At 43.2% G+C, this 16,949-nt stretch overlaps 1 long non-coding RNA gene across 2 annotated transcripts in view; it reads right to left on the reverse strand.

The window, feature by feature from the left end:
* The window catches only part of LOC144929467 (uncharacterized), a 30,549-nt gene extending 15,783 nt beyond the window's left edge, over positions 1-14,766 (reverse strand). Inside the window, exons 1-2 of one of the 2 annotated variants that reach the window (XR_013634690.1) lie at positions 14,154-14,766; positions 353-565 (exon numbers count right to left, since the gene is read on the reverse strand). This is a non-coding gene — a long non-coding RNA (uncharacterized LOC144929467). The remainder of the gene's footprint in view (positions 1-352; positions 566-14,153) is intronic. The other variant, XR_013634691.1, reaches the window with a different exon arrangement.
* Between the last annotated feature and the right edge of the window lie 2,183 nt (positions 14,767-16,949).

Raw genomic sequence — 16,949 nt, forward strand, 5'->3', positions numbered from 1 at the left:
TTTAACCCAAAACTGCTCAATAGGTCACCTGTCTCCAGCAACTAGCTCCCAATGGGATCCAAACCCCAAATAAATCCGTTTTACTCTGTATAAAGTTTATACAGGGTAAACTCAAATTGTCCACCCTCTATAACACTGATAGGGAGAGATGCCCAGCTGTTTGCTCCCCCAGGTATTAATCACTTACTCTGGGTTAATTAATAAACAAAAGTGATTTCATTAAATATAAAAAGTAGGATTTAAATGGTTTCAAGTAATAACAGACAGAACAAATAAGTTACCAGGAAAAATAAAACAAAACACGTAAGTCGAAGCCTAATACATTAAGAAACGGAATACTGATAAATCTCACCCTGAGAGATGTTCCAATAAGCTTCTTTCCCAGACTGGACTCCCTCCAGTCTGGGCCCAATCCTTTCCCCTGGTACAGCCTTGTTCCAGCTCAGGTGGTAACTCGGGGATTTCTTATGACTGGCAGCCTCCTTTGTTCTGTTCCACTCCCTTTGATATCTTTGGCACAAGGCGGGAATCCTCTCACGGTCTCTCTGGGTTTCCACTCCTCCTTCTAAATGGAAAAGCACCAGGTTAAAGACGGATTCAAGTATCATGTGACATGTTCACATGTCCTGTGAGCCCCCCTCCATTCTTTCAGGACTGGCCCGCACGTATGCGGTGAAGGCTTGCAGGTGAACAGAGCCATCTACAGTCAGTTGTCCTAGCTAATGGGAGCCATCAAGATTCTAAGCCACCATTAATGGCCCACACTTTGCATAACTACAGTAGGACCTCAGAGTGATATCTCATATTCCTAATTTCAGATACAAGAATGACACATTCATCCAGATAGGATGAACACACTCAGTAGATTTGTAAGGTCTCATTACAAAACTTATAGAGACCTTTTGCATAAAGCATATTCCAGTTACATCGTATTCACACTTAAACATTTTTATAAGGCTTATGAAGTGCAATGTCACAGGGTCAATACCCTCAGAGGATACCTGCAGATAGAGGCTTCCCTGGCTGGTGGAAAGGCCTCAACTGCCCTGCTTCCCATGGCCAGAAGGCATTGTAGTACAGCTATTCTCAGCTTACCCGGGCCTATGTGGAGCAGAATGTACATTAGAGCAGCCCCAAGGCTGCTCTGACTTAGACCTGGTCAGCACAAAGCCTGACGATCATTTGTCTACTCTGCGATCAGCACTGGCTGCCAGTGAGTTGGCCACCCAGGAAGCGTAGCCCTTGGCCCTTCCCCTTGTGCCTGAGGTCCCGCCACTCCCCTTCTGCCCCCCTCCCTCCCCTTCTACCTACCTCTCCCCCGCAGGAGCCCAAAGCACCCTCACCACAGCCCACAGCCCCAGCACTGGATGGCAGAGGTCGGGGGGCGAGACCCCAGCCCCGGGGCACTGCAACCTCCGTGCCCACAGCCCCATGACACCTGCTGCCCATGCTGATCACGCTGTCTGGATTGAAGAGATTTGATGCACGTTACCCTACTGTTCCCGTATCGTGTCCGAATCCCAGAGCTGTTGGCACCACTGGAAACGGAACATTCATTCATTCCTAAATCTGCTCAAAGTGTGTAAGTGCAAAGAAGAAAGGAATAATAAAATATATATAAGAGAACCCCTGAGATGCCTAGCTCTGTAAACAGTGAGAGGTGAGGAAGCCCCTCTCGTGTGGGTGCATCGTATGGTGCCATATGCACACCCAGCACTTCTCAAATCCGAGATGTTCTAATCCACATCCATCTCCTCGCCCTCCCATTCTCCCATCTCCTCCACCTCCATCTCCTCCATGTCGCTGCTGTCAGGGTCGTGTTGGGGCTCCGTCGGAGCCCTGGCTTTTGGGCTTTTGTGAGGATTTTGTTTTCTATGTAACCATTACTTTCCAGTATTTATTCACTCTCGCTTGCATCTCTGTTCTTTGATAATAAACTCATTCCTGTTTTCTGTATATCTAAGTGCTGTGTTCTCAATAGAGTGGTTGGCCTGAATTGAATCTTACAAGCTCCTGTGGACCGCGCCTCTGGGGTTAGAGTCACAGTTCTGCATGTGCTCCGTGGAACGGGCTGAACACTCCAGAGGGACGCTCAGAGGCTTTGGGGGTGTCTATCGCTAACCTGTACACAGAGAGCGAGGCCTGCAGGGGGCTGGAAGGTCGGGCTTGCGCTGCCAGGAGTGGCCATTAGCCTCTTAAGTCCCCTTGTGAATCCAGCCCTACCGTTCATTGGGACAAGTCCTCAGCTCCCTGAAGCTGTCCCGTTACCCAGGTCGCACGGTGCAGGTTTCCTCTCACCCATCAGACTTCGTTTTTAAAGGAAAGCTGAGATGCAGGAGATCAAGGTGGCGCTTCCAATGAACAAGTACCAGGTCACCCACCCCATGGGATTCAGCCTCGTATGGTCCTTGCTCCAGACCCCCAACTCTGTGGGTCTCAAGCAGGGGTACACGTATCCCTGGGGTACACAGAGCTCTTCCGAGGAGTAGGTCAACTCATCTAGATATTGGCCTAGTTTTACAACGGGCTACATAAAAAGCACTAGCGAAGTCAGTGCAAACTAAAATTTCAGACAGACACTGACTTGTTTACACTGTTCTATATGCAATACACTGACATGTAAGTACAATACTTATTTCCAATGGATTTATTTTATAATTGAATGGTAAAAATGAGAGTCAGCCATTTTTCAGCAATAGTGGCTGTGGCAACATTTGTATTTTCATGTCGGATTTTCAAAGCAAGTCATTTTTAAGCCACGTAAAACTTGGGGTACGCAAGAGAAATCAGACTCCTGAAAGGGGTGCAGTGGTCTGGAAAGGTTGAGAGCCACTGCCCTAACTCATCTCACAGCCTGGGACGTCTTCTCGACTGACGCTCCGCAGGAAAGCTAGAGATGAAAGACAACACCAGAGCCCAGCTTCCCAGTACAGGGAGGGGGAGGAAAGACTCACCCCTGGGCCTTTCCTTGTTACAGGGACCCACAGTGACACGGACTCTCTCTCACTCTGCAGCTTCTCAGGCTCTGCAGATGGGAACAGCTACGGGTGGATAAAAGGCAGCCAGGTTCTGTCTGAGACGTGTGCCGCGGAGCTCAAATGGATCTACCAGAAAGAAGCGGCCATGATATAAACAGCGCAACTGAGGATCCACATTTGTGTATCTGTAATGTGAATTACCCCCCTGTGAAGACTCCTGGGTAGGGCCCTACCAAATTCACCCATCCAGTTTGGTAAATTTCACGATCATGAGATTTTTAAAAGTCTTTTAAATTTCACAGTTTTAGCTCTTTCAATCTGAAATGTCACCCTGTTGTAACTGTGTGGATCCCATCCCAGAAGAGAGTCATGGGGGGTCTCAAGGCTATTGGGGGAGGGGTGTCACGGTATTGCGACCCTGACTTCGGCACTGCTCCTGGCAGTGGTGCTACCTTCAGAGCTGGGCTCCCGGTCGGCGGCCACAGAGCTTTCTGCTGCTGGGGGAGGTTCCTGGAGGTGGCTCTGATCTGGCCCTGGGAGCAGCCCATGCAGGGGGCGAGGTCCTGTTCCTCCCCAGCCCAGCCCGAACTTGCAGCTAGTTCCTGGCACACGATAGGAGCCCCTGCCCGGGACGCTCCCAGCCCTGCCCCTCCCCCGTTCCAGGGTCCAGCCCTGCCACTAGGATAGTTCACTAGGATGCTGGCAGGGGGGTAAGCCTTGGGCAACAGGGTCAAAAGTGGCAGAGAAATAAGCCACTGGGCGTTTCTTTTCTCCGTGCATCTGAGTGAGAACTCCAAGTGCACACCTAGATTGTACGTGGCAGAAAAGGGTAAAAGGCTTAGAATAGTCAGGCAGCCCTAAGGCAGGGGCAGAAGCCAAACCCTGTTTGAGGGAAACAAAGACTATCCTAGCTCTGTATCTAGTTAATGTTCACCTGAATTTCCCCCAAATCGAGCATTTGATTCTTGACAATGTTTCATACAGAGAAACTCCAGGCAGGGAGTGAGAGTCCTATGATGAGCACATTTCCAATGCCCACCCTGGTAGCTTACTAGCTCTCTCCATTGCTTTCTATGCCATTGTGTAATGTCCTACAAGGCTTCCTCAGGGCTTCAAGGTTTCCTTCTTGAAACTTGATCAGGTAACAGGCCCCTGATCTGATTACCCAAAACCCCCAACCAGAACCTACCTACCTGTCTACTTACTTATTTTTTAATGAATTAACCCTGAAATTCTTACCATGCTGTATCTTTGGTCTGGGTTTGTTGCTAGAAGGAGCTTCTCAGTAATATGAAGATGGAATAAAAACATACCAGATTGATGACAAAGTTCAAACATGTTGGCCTTGTCTTGACACAGAATGTAATATGGGGTGATTATTTCTTCCCTGCATGGGGGGCAATGTTTAAATGTCCATGGCAATGCCATAAAATTATGAAAAAAGGTACCAAGTGGTAATATTGCACAAAATTACCCCCTCCACACAAAAAATTAATAGTAAATTATAAAAATACTGTAAAGGCACATCTGTCTCCAACATGTGTCTTAACCACAAAATACAGGTTGTGTGTCAATGCTCATAAAAATTAAAAAAACTTACACATATAAAAAAATTGGGATCCCTTTAGTTTCCAGGAAACGCAAACCCATAAAAAAAGGTTAACACTTTCATAAACATGCACAAAATGTAGGTATCAACAAAATCACATTATTTAAAAAAAATGCCCAACATGTAAAAATTGAGCTCCCTATGGAAGACTCCAGCAGAAACCATCCCTCTACTAATAATCAAGCCATAAAAGACCCATTCAATCCCTAACACTCTTAAGAAAGTATAACTATATTTGTAACTTGTGCAGAGGTCTGTATAAAGTTTCTGTATGCTTGGGTAATTATAACTTTAATAAAACTTATAAAATAAAATAAACCTTGCATTGGTAAATGTATGTGTGGTCACTACCTTTGGTCTTTGTGTTCCTAAAAACTCTAAATCTAAAGCAAGTAGCAAAGGTAACTTTCACTGTGTTAAGCTTAAAACTGTAGCTGCCAGAGCCGAACCCACGGTGGTGTAATACCACATTGCAAAATTCACTTTAAATAAAATTAAAGGCTACCCCCTGATAGCTGCAGCCCTCAATACCAGCTCCAGCACCACCTTCAGCACCATCCCCACTGCCTGCAGACCGACTTCCATGCTACCACGTCCAGCAGCCACTGGAAAACTCTGGGGTTGGGTGGGCTCTGAGCAATGCATGGAGTGAAATGGGCAGATGTACCATGTGCATTCCACCCCCATAAAACAGCATTCAATAAGATCAACATTTTGACTAGGGGGAAGGAGAACTGGAGGTGCCCTTCTGACTTCCAGTTCCACTATTAGTGAGCCCATGGAGCTTGGACTTTAGCTATTGGTCCCCTTTTGCACAGGAAGAAAAGGAGGACTTGTGCATGGGGATAGTGAAAATGGGGATAGTAAAATGGGGATAGTGAAATTTATGTCCATTGTAAAATACTTGAGGTCCAATGATGAAAAGACAGAAGCTGACAGGCATGAGATTGTTTTTCAACATGAGTGACTGGATCAGTTTCAGAGGAAGAAGAAGGATTGCAAGTGCTTTGGAGAATAGGATTAAAATTCAAAATGATTTGGACAAACTGGAGAAAGGTCTGAAGTAAATCAGATGAAATTCAATAAGGACAAATGCAAAATACTACACTTAGGAAGGAACAATCATTGCACGCATACAAAATGGGAAATGACTGCCTAGGAAGGAGTATTGTGGAAAGGGATTGGGGGTCATAGTGGATTGCAAGCTAAATATGAGTCAACACTGTAACGCTGTTGCAAAAAAACCAAACATCATTCTGGGATGTATTAGCAGGAATGTTGTAAGCAAGACATGCAAAAAAAAAAAGGAGGACTTGTGGCACCTCAGAAACTAACAAATTTATTTGAGCATAAGCTTTCGTGAGCTATAGCTTACTTCATTGGATGCATTCAGTGGAAAATATAGTGAGGAGATATATACAGAGAACATGAAACAATGGGTGTTACCATACGCTCTGTAACGAGAGTGATCAGGTAAGGTGAGCTATTACCAACAGGAGAGTGTGGGGGGGGGACTTTTGTAGTGATAATCAAGGTGAGCCATTTTCAGCAGTTTACAAGAACATCTGAGGAACGGGGGGGAGGGGGGAACATGGGGAAATAGTTTTACTTTGTGTAATGACCCATCCACTCCCAGTCTTTATTCAAGCCTAAGTTAATTGTATCCAGTTTGCAAATTAATTCCAATTCAGCAGTCTCTTCTTGGAGTCTGTTTTTGAAGTTTTTTTGTTGAAGAATTGCCACTTTTAGGTTTGTAATCAAGTGACCAAAGAGATTGAAGTGTTCTCCGACTGGTTTTTGAATGTTGTAATTCTTGACGTCTGATTTGTGTCCATTTATTCTTTTACATAGAGACTGTCCAGTTTGGCCAATGTACATGGCAGAGGGGAATTGCTATCACATTGGTAGATGTGCAGACATGAGAAGTAATTCTTCCGCTCTACTCTGTGCTGATTAGGCCTCAGCTGGAGTATTGTGTCCAGTTTTGAGCGCCACATTTCCGGAAAGATGTGGACAAATTGGAGAAAGTCCGGAGAAGAGCAACAAAAATGATTAAAGGGCTAGAAAATGTGACCTATGAGGGAGGATTGAAAAAAATTGGGTTTGTTTAGTCTGGAGAAGAGAAGACTGAGGGGGGGCATGATAACAGCCTTCAAGATATAAGGTTGTTATGAGGAGGAGGGAGAAAAATTGTTCTCCTTAACCTCTGAGGATAAGACAAGAAGCAATGGGCTTAAATTGCAGCAAGGGCGGTTTAGGTTGGACATTAGGAAAAACTTCCTAACTGTCAGAGTGGTTGTCAAGGTTCCTCCCCCACTCTGAACTCTAGGGTACAGATGTGGAGACCTGCATGAAAGACCCCTAAGCTTATTCTTACCAGCTTAGGTTAAAAACTTCCCCAAGGTACAAGGTTTGCCTTGTCCTTGAACAATATGCTGCCACCACCAAGCGTTTTAAACAAAGAACAGGGAAAGAGACCTCTTGGAGTCATCTTCCCCCAGAATATCCCCCTCCCCCCCAAGCTCTACACCCTGTTTCCTGGGAAAGGCTTGATAAGAATCCTCACCAACTGGTACAGGTGAACACAGACCCAAACCCTTGGATCTTAAGAACAATGAAAAATCAATCAGGTTCTTAAAAGAAGAATTTTGATTAAAGAAAAGGTAAAAGAATCACCTGTGTAAAATCAGGATGGTAAATACCTTACAGGGCAATCAGATTCAAAACATAGAGAATCCCTCTAGGCAAAACCTTAAGTTACAAAAAGATACAAAAACAGGAATACACATTCCCGCCATCACAGCTTATTTTACAGGCCATTAAACAAAAGAAAATCTAACGCATTTTCTAGCTAGATTACTTACTAACTTTACAGGAATTGTAAGGCTTGCATTCCTGGTCTGTTCCCAGCAAAAGCATCACACAGACAGACCAATCCCTTTATCCCCCCCTCCAGATTTGAAAGTATCTTGTCCCCTCATTGGTCATTTTGGGTCAGGTGCCAGCGAGGGTACCTTAGCTTCTCAACCCTTTACAGGTGAAAGGGTTTTGCCTCTGGCCAGGAGGGATTTTATAGCACTGTACACAGACAGGTGGTTACCCTTCCCTTTATATTTATGACAGTGGTTAAGCACTGGAATAAATTGCCTAGGGAGGTGGTGGAATCTCCATCATTGGGGATTTTTAAGAACAGGTTGGACAAACATCTGTCAGGGATGGTCTAGATAATACTTAGTCTTGCCTTGAGTGCAGGGGACTGGACTAGATGACCTCTCAAGGTCCCTTCCAGTTCTAGGATTTCTATGATTCTATGATTCTAATTTCTGCTAGCTGGACTGGGGAAACTGGAAAGGGAGACTGTGAAGAAATGAGGTGAAAATGCCACCAAATTTTCCAAAGAAATTTCCCATCTTAACAAGATGATCAGTGAGATGGAAGGGAAGTGCCAGCAGCCAACAGCCAGCAAGTGAATTCCTGCAGGGGAAGAAGCTTATCTAAGAAATGCAGGTGGAGAAGCTTATCTAAGAAATGCAAACAGACCTGGAGAAAGGAGGGGCTGTGGGCAGCTGGGTTAAAAAGCTGAGCACAGAAAGCGTGCATTCAGAGGCAGCCTGAACCTTTTCGAGCAGGCCTGAAAAATGACACATTTTCACCCCTATGACATATACTCAATTCCTGTCCACCATTATCTCCTGACTCTGCACAGGACTGGCCTAGTGAGCAGGGCTAGGGTCAGTGAGATGATCTTAGAAAGACTTTACTGACTTAGTGTGTGTGTGTGCGTGTGCATCTGTGCATGCATCCTCTTTTACGCGGCTCCTGCTGCAGAGAAAATGATAGTCCAGTAGTTCAGGTGTTGGTTAACCTGAGAGACCCAGGCTTAATTCCTGCTCTGTGTGAACTCAGACAAGTCATTTCTTCTGCCTGTGCCTGACTTTTCCTCTTCTAAAGTAGGAATAAAAACCCTTCCCCACCTTCCAGAGGTGTTGTGAGACTGAACGTATCAAAGCTTGGGAGGTGCTCAGATAGTGCAGGGATGAGAGCCGGAGAAGCACCTGCAGTAGCTAGAAGTGGAGGCATTCCTTCCCACATCAAAGCACTAACAAATCACATTGGGTTGTCTCCAACTTTCCTGATTTCACCCTGACTCTTTCAATAGCTGGCATTTCTCTTAATGCCCCAGCTCTTGCAATCCTATGGTGAGAGGAGAATCTCAGCTCTCATTCTAACAACAGTCAGTTTCTTGCTCTTGTGGTGAAGTAGAAAAACTTGAGAACACGACTAGAAGAAAATCTCAGTGCTCAGAAAACCAAAAAGTCCAAAATGTATTTTTTTAGAAAATAAATCTCATGTTTCCTTTAGTTAATCTCATGATTTTTGAACACTTGGTGCTTGCAAAATTGCATTGGCATTGATCAGTTTATGTTTTCCGGTCTTTCTTTCTTTCTTTCTTTCTTTCTTTCTTTCTTTCCAAATAGTGCAAATATATCAAAATACCAGATTTATCATAACACACAAAGTAAATAAAGAGGGTTAGACTAAAGGGAGGGGAGGAGAAGCAACTTACCTACGTTAAGGGTCTACATTAATATAGACCTCTAAAAAGTGAGCCCAAATGTCTTTGAATTTTTCAGGCCTTCCCCCTGTACAGAATGCTGGTCATTCATTAGGTGTGAGCTCAGCCATATCACTGAGCTGGGCATAAATGTTTGGTGTGGACTGAGTTGTCCATTTTTGCAGGACTAATTTTCCAGTAACCAAAGCTGCACACTGGAACCACACCCCCTTCTTACCAAATATTCCTGATACATGGAGGTTATGTCCAAGAATAAAACATAAGAGGGAGGGCTCCAACTTAGCATCCAATATCAATTTGGTCCTTTTACCCACCTCATCCCAGAATTTCCCAAAGCATATGAGCTATTGTAGCACCAAGACAGTTAAATTTCTAATAGTGATCAACATTTAGGAAGCCCTCTACCATTAGCCTATGTGGGGACCAGTTTATTTGAAAGGTGGTCTGCAGTTGCTTTCTTTAACAGTAGATACAATTGTATTCCATTGCGTCGGAGATATCTGTGTATCCAAATCTCTATTCCAAGCAGCTCTTGAGTTATCAGTCTTTGACTGAGCTTTTTAGGCCAGAAAACCGTAAAAGGATAAAACCGCTGGCTGAATAAATCCAGGAAGTTTCCTACAAAATAATAAACGTTCTGGAGGTTCTGGAGCTCCCAATACATCCAGTCCAAATACATTGGTAAACCAATGTTTTAACTGTTATTTAAATGTTCCAGAACAGGGCAAGGCAAATTGTTACTGTAGGTCTACAAATGGTTTAAACTGATTACTGTCAATTAGCCAAGACACAGTCATAATTCCTCTCTCCATCCAATCCCTCCACATCAAAGTTTTGCCATTGATTTAAAATACAGGATTACACCATAGAACCGCTTCTACATGGAAGGAAGAATGGAAGCAGAACTTTCTAACTACATTTGACCAGGCTTGTTCTGCAGCAACTCTTGTAGGAGCTCATGAGCCAATAAATCTATAATAATTTGAACCTACAATCATAGGCGCAGACTTTCACTGTTCCCGGTGGGTGGTTGACCCCACCCCCGCCCCTGGCCCTGCCTCTGCACAGCCCTCACCCCACCCCCATCCCATCCCTTTCCCAAAATCCCCGTTCCATTCCACCCCCTTCCCAGAAGACCCAGCCCCTGCCCCCCCTCTTCTCTGCCTCCTCCCCTGAGCCCACCGTGTCCCCGCTCCTCCCTGCTCCCTCCTGGAAAGTCCTAAGTGCCGCCAAACAGCACTGGGAGGTAGGCAGAGGAGTGGAGACATGGCTTGTTTGTGGGGGGGAAGGAGTTGAGGTGGGATGGGGTGAGGGGAGCTTGGCTGCCAGTGGGTGCAGAGTGCTCACTAATTTTTCCCTGTGGGTGCTCCAGCCCCGGAGCACCGGTGGAGTCGGTGCCTATGCCTACAATGCATGAAAAGGGGAGAGAGAGTACTAATTCTCGTTCAATGTAAATTCACGGTGGGGTTAGTACAGTTATATGTAACAGCCCCAAAGATGACTTAACAAAAAGGAGGTAGAATAATTAAGGCTAAGATGTGTAATAAACTTGTTGGATCATATTAAAGAAGTTTTGTATTAAAATCACAAATGAGTTTGATTCCCCATAGTTCAAATTCCAGGGTATTACTAATTAAGAGGTCTCTTGGTTTTTGGTACTGTTTCTCTCCCTCTATGTGTGAAACTTGCAAGCTGCTAACTGTGTTAGTACATTCTAAGACAGAGTCTGTTCTCAAAGCAATTCACAGAGAGAGAGACTCAAAACAATACTCTAACAACAGAAACAGCACCCAGAGACTCCCCGCCCTTTTGTTGTATTAACAATTGTCATTAAAATAGAGATAGAGGATGTATGTGGATGGATGCTTGGTGTGGATAATAACTGAATGATCAGGGAGGTGCCAGCCTAAGAATCCAGTGTCCATCGGCTGAAGAAGGTGTCAAGTGGAAATAACCAGAGGACCCCCCGGAGGGCAGACTGGAATCCACCCAACAGCCTCAAGAATGGGAGAACCAAAGAACAAGATAACATCTTGGAGCCGTCAGGAATGTGCTATCTGCTGATTGATTCAGCAACAGCATGATGAAGCAATTCCCATAGACTGGCATAGGAAGAAATTCCTATAAAAATAGACTCTAAAAAGTGAGAACTTTGGGGTCTGATTCTGCAAACTAACTTCCAGGAGCATCAGATGAGCATCTGACAAGGCCCTGCTCCCTCCTCATGTCCAGGCCACCTGGCCAGTGGCTTGGCATGAGCAACTCTAAGGCTGGTAACTATGATAACAACCTTGCAGAACCTGTGTGTGTGTGTTTGTATGAATGAATGTGTGAATAAATATGAGACTGAATGGAATGTTATAGCTATAACTAACTGCTTACTATGATTCTTTCTGTATTCACAATAAATGTGGTATTTTGCCTTTTTCCCTTTAATAAGATCCTGCTGGTTTTTATTTTATGGGTATAACAAACTAAAATTCATGGAAGCCGTGACCTGTCTGTGACTTTTGCTGCCGCAGCTTCATGGTTTCTCCTGCCACCATGGTGGCTGGGAGCTGCGGGGGTTCCCCCTGCCCCTCCCCGTGTGCAAGGCTGTCATGCATGTGCATCGCTGGAATCTTGCCAGGGCCCTGCTGGTTGCCTTGGCCCCAGGGCCTGAAGCAGAAAAGGTCACAGAGGATTCCTTGACTTCTGTGACCTCCATGACATAAACATAGCATTAAGGACAATTAGTCAAGTAGGGGAAATGAAATCCCCACAGAGATAGGGGGACGGGGGAGCTGTAATTTGTTCAGAGCCAAGCTAGGTTTCCTGAAAGAAATATTCTAAAAATATTATTGAATTTCTTAAAATAAATGAGGAATGGAAACAGGGAGACAGCTCAGGACTTATGACATTCTGGGAACAACGGTCATTTCCAAAGCAGCCTTAGTGTCAATGAGCATCAGACTTTTAAAACACTGATTCCAGTTTAAGTAAGTTTTTAGCATGTAAAAAGAAAAGGAGGACTTGTGGGACCTTAGAGACTAACAAATTTATTAGAGCATAAGCTTTCGTGAGCTATAGCTCATTTCATCGGATGTAGCTCACGAAAGCTTATGCTCTAATAAATTTGTTAGTCTCTAAGGTGCCACAAGTCCTCCTTTTCTTTTTACGGATACAAACACGGCTGCTACTCCAAAACCTGTTTTTAGCATGTGAATTTCACTTCACTCCTTAGACATATAGCCCCAGCTCCTGCAAGCTCATCATCACAGGCAGATGCTAATGCCCATATGAAGCCCCCGTGACTCTCCACACCAGCACAGGGGGCTGACTGCAGGATCAGAATCCTAATGGTATTGTTTTCACAAAAGCCTCCAGGGCTGTAATGTTACCAGCTTTCCTGCTTTTTCAATTCTCAATCAGTTTCTCAACTTTCAATGAACTAGTCATTGAACTAAACTAGTTGAATAAACTCTAAAGAAGAAAATATTCTCTCTTCACCTGCATAAGAGAACACTGCTCTCTAAAGCCGGTTTAGCATTTCAACAAACTCTGGTTTCAGGTTCCTAGCCTGTGACTTCCACCAGTTCAGTGGTTTGCCTTTCTTTAAAACTTCTCCGGGACATGTGTACTGCTTGAATATTATTTTATGTATATCTAATTTAAATGCTTTTAGTAGATTAGAGATCGAGTTTAGGCCATAATATATGTTGTCATAATTTTCAATTTAATTTTCATTTGATACATTTTGATCCCTCAGGGAGCACTCAGGCCATAGTCTTAAACTTTTCTCTGGAACCACGAGGGCTAGAAATGTAATTCTACTTTAAATGAAATCTGAAATTTGCACAATCTCAAAACTAGAGATGCCAGGCTTCAGAAAAATCACCAAATATTGTGAGACAAAATAAAATCCCCAAACTCACACGAATATTATGTGAGCTGACAATACTGTAGCTGGACAAAAAAAGTTCAACAAAAATGATTTTTCACATGATTTTTAGGAAAATATTCAAAATGATTTTTCTGATCATTTCAATGAAATTATGCTAAATGAAAAAAATATTTCACATTGATTCAAAATGAGACATTGTAATTAAATGGAATAAAAGATTTTATTAACCAGTTCTCCTATCCTTTCTAAAAAGAAACACAGAGGGGGAAATGATAGTTGAAGAAAAAGAAAAACTAAAAACAAAATTTTGTTTTAATAATATTTGATTAAAAATTGAAAAATCCATAAAATATTTCAAATAAAATAGAAATAATTTTAAAATACATTTTCACAATAATAATTCCATTTTTCCCAACTAGCTTTACTTCTATGGATTTCTTTATGAAATCTCACCTCCAATGGATTTTCACACAAAAGGAGCTTATCTGTCACACAATATATAAATTTGCCTCTTTTTTATTATATTATGAAATCCCCTATTCAGCAACACTCTCAAACACAGGATCAAACTTAGACACATGCTTAATTCCCATGATTTAATCAGGAGAAAAGGATGCAATTTTCTATTTTGATTGATTCTGGAAATAATTTTCCTTTTTTCCCTTGAAAGTATCAGAAGCAAAAGGATTCAGCCCCACAGTCAGCTCTAGAAAACTGAAATGACAACAGGCAGAAAAATAGACTGATAACCACTGGATTTGGCGCAGTAACTTTCTTCCTGTATTCTAAATACTGGAAGTTATTTTTTTACAAATCTTTTCCCTGACATCACTGAGAACAGAATGAGGCCCAGGGTTCTTCAATAAAACAAAATAGCAAAATAAACAAATTATTAATTCAACCTGCTGTACAAATCTCATGGTACACTGCTACGAAAATGAGCAATGCATTTGAATGTTAATCAATTTGAATGTACATGTATTGTAGTGTTAATAAAGAGTGAAACAAATTATCAGAGGATTATTTAATCTTCAAATTGTCCAAGCAACAAGCAGTGTATATTAGGAGTTGGTTACAAAGAGTCATTCTGAAGCAAAATTAACCTACCTGATTGTAAAACTTCTCAGAAGGAGCAATCTTCAGGACGTGGTCAGACGTCACTGGTTTTGTTGAGATAATTGCGTTTTGAGTCAGTAGTCCAGTTTATCAAATTTTACAGCTAATTCTGGTAATAAAATAGCTACAGAGTTTTCTCATTGCTTTTCCTTACACTTGTTTAAATAAATGTGTTTGTGTTCCAGACCAATAAATGTGCTTTCCTCCTCTCGCAGCATTTGCAGAGTTTGAAAGAGAAAGTAAAACGGTAACTGGAAAGTTGCAGTAATTTCACATCCTGTCACAAGGGGCGATTAGATAGATTAAAGAAACAACTCCACAGTCCTGCTGAGCTGGAAGCAAATGCACAGGCAGAGTCAAGCATCCAGGTGGCCCAAGTTACCTGAATCCATTAATGATTTCAAAGAGACTCTTCCTGCTTTTTTGTGAACTACAATAAATGGAATGGGGGGAAAAAACCCACCTTTGTTATCATAGAGTTAAGGTTTCCCAAAGAAGCTCATACCCTTCCAGAACATCAAGTGCATCAAAAGTCGTTTGCAATGTTGTTGTAGCCATGTTGGTCACAGGATATTAGACAGACAAAGTGGATGAGGTAATCTCTCTATTGGACCAAGTTCTATTGGTAATAAAGACAAGTTTTTGAGCCATAAAGACCTGAAGAAGAGCTCTGTGTAGCTTGAAAATGTGTCTCTTTCACCAACAGAAGTTGGTCCAATAAAAGATATTACCTTACCCACCAGGTGTCTCTAAGTTCATCAAAACTCAGACTTCTGAAAACCAGGACATACAGAGTTAATGCAGAGTTGACTCTGCTCCACTGGAGCTGGCAATACTTACGATGAATTTTCTGCATACACTCCAACGGCCTTCACTGTGTTAGGTACACCTGTGTTGAGTGGTGGATGAATTAGGTGGAGCACCTTGGGAGATCTCTGAGTCTGATATGAGGAGAGTGGGGGGGTTAGTTTGAGAAGTGTCTCAGAGCTCTGATTGTGATATGAAATCTGAGTCTGCACACACCCACCCACACTCCATATACGCTATCAAAGGAAAGAGGGGCATCTTTAAAAATCTAGCCATTAGAGCCCAGTTCTGCTTCCTCGTATCTCACATATTCTCATTGGCTTTGTTGGGAGTTCTGGTGGTGCAAAAAGTGGAATTGCTGGACCTCAAATTATCAGCATTACAGTAACTCGTCACCTAACACTGTAATTATGTTCCTGAAAAATGTGAATTTATGCAAAATGATATTAAGCAAATCCAATTTCCCCATAAGAATTAATGTAAATAGGGGGAGTTAGGTTTCAGGGAAATTTTTTTCACCAGACAAAAGACATTATATACATATACAGTATAAATTTTAAACAATTTTAAATGAACAGTTTAATATTGTACACAGCAATAAATGATTGTGAAGCTTGGTTGAGGTGGTGGAATAGGAGGGTGGAATATTTCCCAGGGAATGCCTTGCTGCTAAATGATGAACTAGCACTCAGCTGAGCCCTCAAGGGTTAATAGGCTGTTGTTAATGTAGCCTTACACTCTACAAGGCAGCATGGACTGAGGCAGAAGGGAGGAAACACAATAGATGCAGGGCAGTAGCTGCAAACACTTCCCTGCAAAAACTGAACATGATGATGAGCCCACGCTATCCAGCTGGAGTGCACCACTCCCTCCTCCTGACAGCACATGCACAGCTGCACAGGTGCTGACTTTCCAAAGTGCTGGGGGGTGCATGCATGAGTGAGAGAGACGTGCATTGCCCCTTTAAGTATGCTGAGCCCAGTTCAGGTATGTTGCCCTTTTAAGCAGGTCCCCCAGTTCAGACAGGAAGCAACAGCTTCCAGGAAGCTCCCTCCTTTCTGTCCCTGAGCCCAGTCTCCCTCCTCTGCTTTGTGGAGAGGGGGTATGGAGCGAGGGGGGGCAGGAGCAGGGGGACATCCTGATATCAGCACCCCTCTCCCCCACTTCCCCATCAAGCAGGAAACTCCTGAGAGCAGCTCCAAGGCAGAAGGCAGGGCAGGAGCAGCAGGGCAGTGTGGGGAGGGCCACCTGAAATGCTGCTGGGCAGCTGCTGAGCCACATACCTTACAGAGAATTTAGGGGAGCTGATGGGGGGGGGGCTGTGAGCCCCCCTTGGTTCTAATCCCCACAAGGAGGGGCTGCTCTTCTGGAGAATCCTGCAAGCAGTGGACAAAGCAGGCAGCTGCCAAACGACTTATAAGGGAGCATTTTGCAACTTTAAACGAGCTTGTTCCCTAATAGATCAGCAACGAAACAATGTTAACAGAACAACATTAAGTGAAGAGTTACCGTATTGTTTTAGTGATATGACTTGTGCATTCAGTGATTGATCCTAGACTCACTGAAGTCAATAGCTAACTGATGTTAGTGCAGTATCAGGGCTTTAATCTTCTTCTTGTTAAAAAACTTCACTCAAAAAAGTACATAAATAAATAATCAAACACCCTTATCAGGAGACAAATTTGTACACAACTTTTATTTGTTGGAGGAAAAAGCATAACACTTACCAATTTCTGTATCATGTTTCCCTAAAAAAGAAACAAAAATAAATATAAATTATTATTAGAAACATAAGGTTTCGTTTTGTGAAAGGTGAACACTGATTATATAATTCATGAGTCTTTGATGGATTTCACTTTCACAACACCAAGAGAAAAAGGTTTTCCTTCCTCCATCTCTTACCTGTTGTTTCTCACTATTGTCAGAACTGAGGTTAAGGCTGAGAGCCCATGTTTATTCAGACCCCTATTTTCTACTGTG

The sequence above is a fragment of the Lepidochelys kempii genome, chromosome 14, assembly GCF_965140285.1.
Source record: "Lepidochelys kempii isolate rLepKem1 chromosome 14, rLepKem1.hap1, whole genome shotgun sequence".
In the NCBI taxonomy this organism is placed as follows: Eukaryota; Metazoa; Chordata; order Testudines; family Cheloniidae; genus Lepidochelys; species Lepidochelys kempii.